General features: G+C 47.6%; 2 pseudogenes; both read left to right on the plus strand.

The window, feature by feature from the left end:
* The first annotated feature begins 3,235 nt into the window (after positions 1-3,235).
* Anxa2rl-ps5 (annexin A2 receptor like, pseudogene 5) lies at positions 3,236-3,830 on the plus strand (annotated as a pseudogene).
* A 1,506-nt stretch (positions 3,831-5,336) lies between these two features.
* Anxa2rl-ps7 (annexin A2 receptor like, pseudogene 7) lies at positions 5,337-5,949 on the plus strand (annotated as a pseudogene).
* Positions 5,950-6,540: the final 591 nt, after the last annotated feature.

Below are 6,540 nucleotides of genomic sequence, written 5' to 3' on the forward strand. Positions count from 1 at the left end.
GGTAAAGTTACGTTTTCAGCCCGTTAACTGTCTGCTTCTCCTGGTATTTTTAAAGGTTGAAAAATGAATGGTCGGTTTCCTCACTGTAAGCAGATTTCCTGCAGTTGGGCATCAATAAAGTTACGTTTTCACTGGGTTACGTGTCCAGGGCCCATTTCCTGCAGTTTGTCATCAGTAAAGTTCAGTTTTCATTCGGTTACCTGTCCAAAGCCGATTTCGTGCCTCCCGTCTTCGGTAAAATTAGGTTTTCGTTCCTTTACACGTGCTAAGTGGATTTCGTGCAGTCAGTCATCTGAAAGTTACACTTATAGTCCGTTAAGTGTCTAAAGCTCTGGTTGTTTCTAAACGTTGAAAAATCAATGGTCAGTTTGCTTGCCTTAAGCGGATTTCATGCGGTGGGCCATCGTGAAGTTACGTTTTCAGTCCTTTAACTGTCTGCTCTGCTGGTATTTTTAAAGGTTGAAATATCAATGGTCGGTTTCCTTACTGTAAGCGGATTTCGTGCAGTTGGGCATCCATAAAGTTGTGTTTTCGTTGGGTTACATGTCCAGGGCCCATTTGGTGCGTCCCGTCATCGGTAAAATTACGTTTTCGTTCCGTTACACGTGCAAAGTGGATTTCCTGCAGGTGGCCATCATTAACGTTCAGTTTTCATTGGGTTACTTTTCCAAAACCGGTTTCGTGCCATTGGCCGTCGGTAAAGTTACATTTTAATTCGGTTAAGTGTCCAAAGCCGATATCGTGCAGAGTCATCACTACACTTCAGTTTTCATTCGGTTACCTGTACAAAGCCGATTTCGTGCATCACGCGGTCGGTAAAATTTCCTTTTCATTAGGTTACACGTGCAAAGTGGATTTCGTGCAGGTGGCCGTCAGTAACATTCAGTTTTCATTAAGTTAGGTTTCCAAAACAGATTTCGAGCTGTTCGCGGTGCATAAAGTTACGTTTTAATTCGCGTAATTGTCCAAACTCCATTTCGTGCGGTTTTTCATCGGTAAAGTTACATTTTCATTCGGTTAAGTGTCCAAAGCCGATTTCTTGCGGAGTCATCAGTACAGTACAGTTTCCATTTGGTTAGCTGTCCAAAGCCGATTTCCTGCTGTTTGTCATCAGTAAAGTTACGTTTTCATTCGGTTATACGTACAAAGTGGATTTCGTGCAGGTGGCCAACAGTAACGTTCCGTTTTCATTAGGTTAAGTGAACAAAACCGATTTCGTGCAGTCAGTCATCGGTAAAGTTACGTTTTCAGTCCGTTAACTGTCTGCTTCTCCTGGTATTTTTAAAGGTTGAAAAAATCAATGTTCGGTTTCCTTACTGTAAGCAGATTTCGTGCAGTTGGGCATCAATAAAGTTACCTTTTCATTGGGTTACGTGTCCAGGGCCCATTTCGTGCAGTTTGTCATCGGTAAAGTTACATTTTCACTAGGTTACCCGTACAAAGTCGATTTCGTGCATCCCGTCGTGGGTAAAATTACGTTTTCTTTCTGTTACACGTGCAAAGTGGATTTCGTGCAGGTGGCCGTCAGTAACGTTCAGTTTTCTTTGGGTTACGTTTCCAAAACCGATTTGGTGCCATTGGCCGTTGGTAAAGTTACGTTTTAATTCGGTTAATTGTCCAAAGCCGATTTCGTGAAGTTTGTGATCCGTAAAGTTACGTTTCATTCGGTTAAGTGTCCAAAGCCCATTTCGTGCAGAGTCATTAATACAGTAATGACTTCCTTTCGGTTACCTTTCCAATGCCGATTTCGTGCATCCCGTCGTCGGTAAAATTACATTTTGGTTTCGTTACACATGTAAAGTGGATTTAGTGCAGGTGGCCTTCAGTAAGGTTCAGTTTTCATTGAGTTACGTTTCCAAAACCGATTTCGTGCTGTTCACCGTCGGTAAAGTTACGGTTTAATTCGGGTAATTGTCTAAACTCCATTTCGTGCAGTTTGTCATCGGTAAAGTTCCGTTTTCGTTCGGTTAAGTGTCCAAAGCCGATTTCTTGCAGAGTCATCAGTACAGTACAGTTTACATTCGGTTACCTGACCACAGCCGATTTCCTGTTGCTTGTCGTCGGTAAAGTTAAGTTTTCATTCGGTTACACGTGCAAAGTGGATTCTGTCAGTAAGGTTCCGTTTTCATTAGGTTATGAGTCCACAACTGATTTCGTGCAGTCAGTCATCGCTAAAGTTACGTTTTCAGTCCGTTAACTGTCTGCTTCTCCTGGTATTTTTAAAGGTTGAAAAATCAATGATCCCTTTCCTTACTATAAGCCGATATCGTGCAGTTGGGCGTCAATAAAGTTACGTTTTCATTGGGTTACGTGTCCAGGGCCCACTTCGTGCAGTTTGTCATCGGTAAAGTTACGTTTTCATTCGGTTAAGTGTCCAAAGCCCATTTCGTGCAGAGTCATCAGTACAGTACAGTTGCCACTCGGTTACCGTCCAATGCCGGTTTCGTCCATCCCGTCGTCGGTAAAATTACGTTTTCGTTCCGTTACACGTGCAAAGTGAATTTCGTGCAGGTGGCCATCATTAACGTTCCGTTTTCATTAGGTTACATGAACAAAACCGATTTCGTGCAGTCAGTCATCGGTAAAGTTACGTTTTCAGTCCGTTAACTGTCTGCTTCTCCTGGTATTTTTAAAGGTTGAAAAATCAATGTTCGGTTTCCTTACTGTAAGCAGATTTCGTGCAGTTGGGCATCAATAAAGTTACATTTTCACTGGGCTACGTATCCAGGGCCCATTTCGTGCAGTTTGCCATCGGTAAAGTTACGTTTTCATTCGGTTTCCTATCTAAAGTCGACTTCGTGCATCCCGTCGTCGGTAAAATTACGTTTTCGTTCCGTTACACGTGCAAAATGGATTTCGTGCAGGTCGCCGTCAGTAACGTTCAGTTTTCACTGGGTTACGTTTCCAAAACCGGTGCCTTTGGCCGTCGGTAAAGTTACGTTTTAAATCGGTTAATTGTCCAATGCCGATTTCGTGCAGTTTTTCCTCGGTAAATTTACGTTTTCATTCGGTTCCGTGTCCAAAGCCGATTTCGTGCAGGTTGCAGTACATTATGTTATGTTTTCATTCGGAGTTCCGTCCAGCAAACTGACAGTTTCAGCAAGGGAAATTTCCCAATTTCCGACCCCGCCCTCCTCGAAGACTACAAATACCCAGCTACCCGAGCTCGCAAAAGCTCCTCAGGCTGCAGTGCCGCACTTGCTGCTGTCCTCGCAAGGCCAGTGCTGCTCGAGGGATGGAGTCGCCTTTCTGGTCCGTGCAAGTGAAGCAGGCCTGGGATTCGGTCCCTCCGCAGCCAGACGCCCAGCCTCCTTTGCTCCCCAGCTTTTCGGAAGACCGCCGTCCCTGGCCTCTTCCCTTCTATCCGGTCCTTGGAGTGTTCCCATCCGAAGGCTGTGACCAAGACGAACATAGGCTTCCAGTTTGGATGGGTGACTTCGCGGGAATCTACGCACGGACCGCTTCTCGCAGGAGCCAGAGCACCTCGGAGCCCAGCATTCCGGATTGCGTGAGTGACGTCGACGAGGAACAGCCAGAGAAACCCGCGACTCCGGGAACCCGGGAGGATGCTGCAGAAGAATCATTCGCAGTGAGGGTGCAGCCCGAGTCCAGTTCCACAGCGCCCCCCCGTGGCGACGATGCACTGAACACCGAGACTTGTGGCACGGGTCTCTCCAGTGAGTGCCAGCGACCAGCCACCCGAAACTGGAGAAGAAGACTCTGGACTTGGTCAGGACTCCTGGAGAGCCTTCGTCGCCGGCTCAGCTTCCTGCTGTGTGGCTGCTGCGGGCAGCTTTGGGCAGCACCCAGCCTTAGAGAGCAACAGGTGACTTTCTTCCCCCTTTAGAGCAAGTTCCTTACAAGTCTTTGTACTGCTCCCCTCCCCACCTCCCTGCAGCCAAGTGTCCTCAGTGCAGCCCCCTGTTCCACAATAAAGAAACAGCGATTTGACTCCGATGGTCTGTGACCTTTCTTTCTTTCTCTTTCTTTCTTTCTATCATCTACCTTTTTTTTTTTATTCAATAAAGTTTTTTTTTTTCCTCATTTGAATTCAAGCATCTTCCCCAGCCGCTGGAGCATCACTAACCTTTGTGTTTCTGGTAGCTGTGAGGTGTCCGATGGCCCAAGTTCTTGCTGGCTCTCAATATTGTGGATTTGAAATCCGACGGTGATTTCAAACCCTGTACTCGATTTTATTTCAGGACTTTTTTGTACGCGGTTGTTCTTTTGTTTTGTGACTTTGTCAGGGAGGCCGCGGTGGAATTCCTTGTGAACCCACTGTTCTCAGAGCCACTACTGAGGGAATACGAAGAGATCTTCTGGGTTTCCATTTGTTTACTTGGCATATCGGCCTCAGGGTGATTCTAAACGCTGAGATATCAATGCTTGGATTGCTTTCCGTAAGCGTATTTTGTGCAGTTGGCCTTGGGTAAAATTACGTTTTCATTTGGTTACGAGTCCAAAGTGGATTTCCTACAGTCAGTCATCGGTAAAGTTTCACTTACAGTCCGTTAAATGTCTCAAGCTCTGGTTGTTTCTAAACGTTGAAATTCAATGGTCGGTTTGCTTGCCTTAAGCGGATTTCGTGCAGTGGGCCGTCGTGAAGTTACGTTTTCATTTGGTCGTGCAGTCAGTCTTCGGTAAAGTTACGTTTTCATTCGGTTACACCTGTAAAGTGGATTCGTGCAGGTGGCCATCAGTAACGTTGAGTTTTCATTCGGTTACGTGTCCAAAACCGATTTCGTGCAGTCTGTCATTGGTAAAGTTACGTTTTCAGTCCGTCAACGGTCTGCTTCTCCTGGTATTTTTAATGGTCTATTTCCTTATTGTAAGCGGATTTCGTGCAGTTGGGCATCAATAAAGTTATGTTTTCCTTGGGTTACATGTCCAGGGCCTATTTCGTGCAGCTAGTCTTCGGTAAAGTTAAGTTTTCATTCGGTTAAGAGTCCAAAGCCGAATTCGTGCAGTCAGTCATCAGTAAAGTTCAGTTTTCATTCGGTTAAGTGTCCAAAACCGATTTCGTGCCGTTGGCTGTCGGTAAAGTTACGTTTAATTCAGTTAATTGGCCAATGCCGATTTCGTGCAGTTTGTCCTAGGTAAATTTACGTTTTCATTCGGTTCGGTGTCCAAAGCCGATTTCGTGCGGTTAGCCATCGGTAAAGCTACGGTTTCATTCGGAGTTCCGTCCAGCAAAGTCACAGTTTCAGCAAGGGAACTTTTCCAATTTCCGACTCTCCTCGAAGACTACAAATACCCAGCAACCAGAGCCGGCAAAAGCTCCTCAGGCTGCAGTGATGCACTTGCTGCTGTCCCCCAAGGCAAGTGCTGCTCTAGGGATGAAGTCGCCTTTCTGGTCCGTGCAAGTGAAGCAGGCCTGGGATTCGGTCCCCCCGGAGCAAGACGCCCAGCCTCCTCTGCTCCCCAGCTTCTCGGAAGACCGCGGTCCCTGGCCTCTTCCCTTCTATCCGGTCCTTGGCGCGTTCCCATCCGAAGGCGGTGACCAAGACGAACATAGGCTTCCAGTTTGGATGGGTGACTTCCCGGGAATCTACGCACGGACCGCTTCTCGCAGGAGCCAGAGCACCTCGGAGCCCAGCATTCCGGATTGCGTGAGTGACGTCGACGAGGAACAGCCAGAGAAACCCGCGACTCAGGGAACCCGGGAGGATGCTGCAGAAGAATCATTTGCAGTGAGGGTGCAGCCCGAGTCCAGTTCCACAGCGCCCCCCCGTGGCGACGAAGCACTGAACACCGAGACTTGTGGCAAGGGTCTCTCCAGTGAGTGCCAGCGACCAGCCACCGGAAACTGGAGAAGACGACTCTGGACTTTGTCAGGACACTAGAGCGCATTCCTGGCGGGCTAAGCTTCCTGCTGTGTGGCTACTGCGGGCCGGCCTTTGGCATCAGGGAGCCTTAGGGCACAGCAGGCGCCTTTCTGGTGTTTTATAGCTAGGTCTGTGCCAAAGAGGATCCCTGTGCCTAAACCTCTCCATTTCCTCCCAGCTGGCTGTTCAGGGCGCCCCCTGCTGCTATAATAAAGAAACCCAGCGATTTGCCTTGGATGGTCTGTGTCCTGTCTTAATCCTTTAATAGATGATTTCAAAGGGATGTTTTGGGTTGTGCCAGCCCGTTTTCAAAGATATTGGCTTCACCCAGGATCGCAGGTTTCTAGGATTCAAGGGAAGGCCAGGAAGATGGCAATCCTGATGCAACCTGCAATGGGAAGGCAGCTCTGGCTTCATGTTTCTAGCAGTTCAGGGAAGGCATGGTCGGGGCCAAACCCTGTTGTTAGGTCGCTCTACTCTTTCTTTCTAAGGAGGTCTCCGGGTTATTTCCCTGATATGCTTTTGGTCTGGAGACAAGCGGCCAAAGATGGAGGCCTGATGGCTTCTCAGTTTTGCTGTCCGGGTTTTAGCCCAGTCTTGTGACCTTGGATATGTCCACGGATAGTGCACCTGCCTGCTGGCTTTTCCGTAGTAATAGGGGAGCAGGAGGAAATATAAGTCCTAAACGAAAATGGTTCGTTTTCAGAGACCTGCA

The sequence above is a fragment of the Rattus norvegicus genome, chromosome 2, assembly GCF_036323735.1.
Source record: "Rattus norvegicus strain BN/NHsdMcwi chromosome 2, GRCr8, whole genome shotgun sequence".
NCBI lineage: Eukaryota > Metazoa > Chordata > Mammalia > Rodentia > Muridae > Rattus > Rattus norvegicus.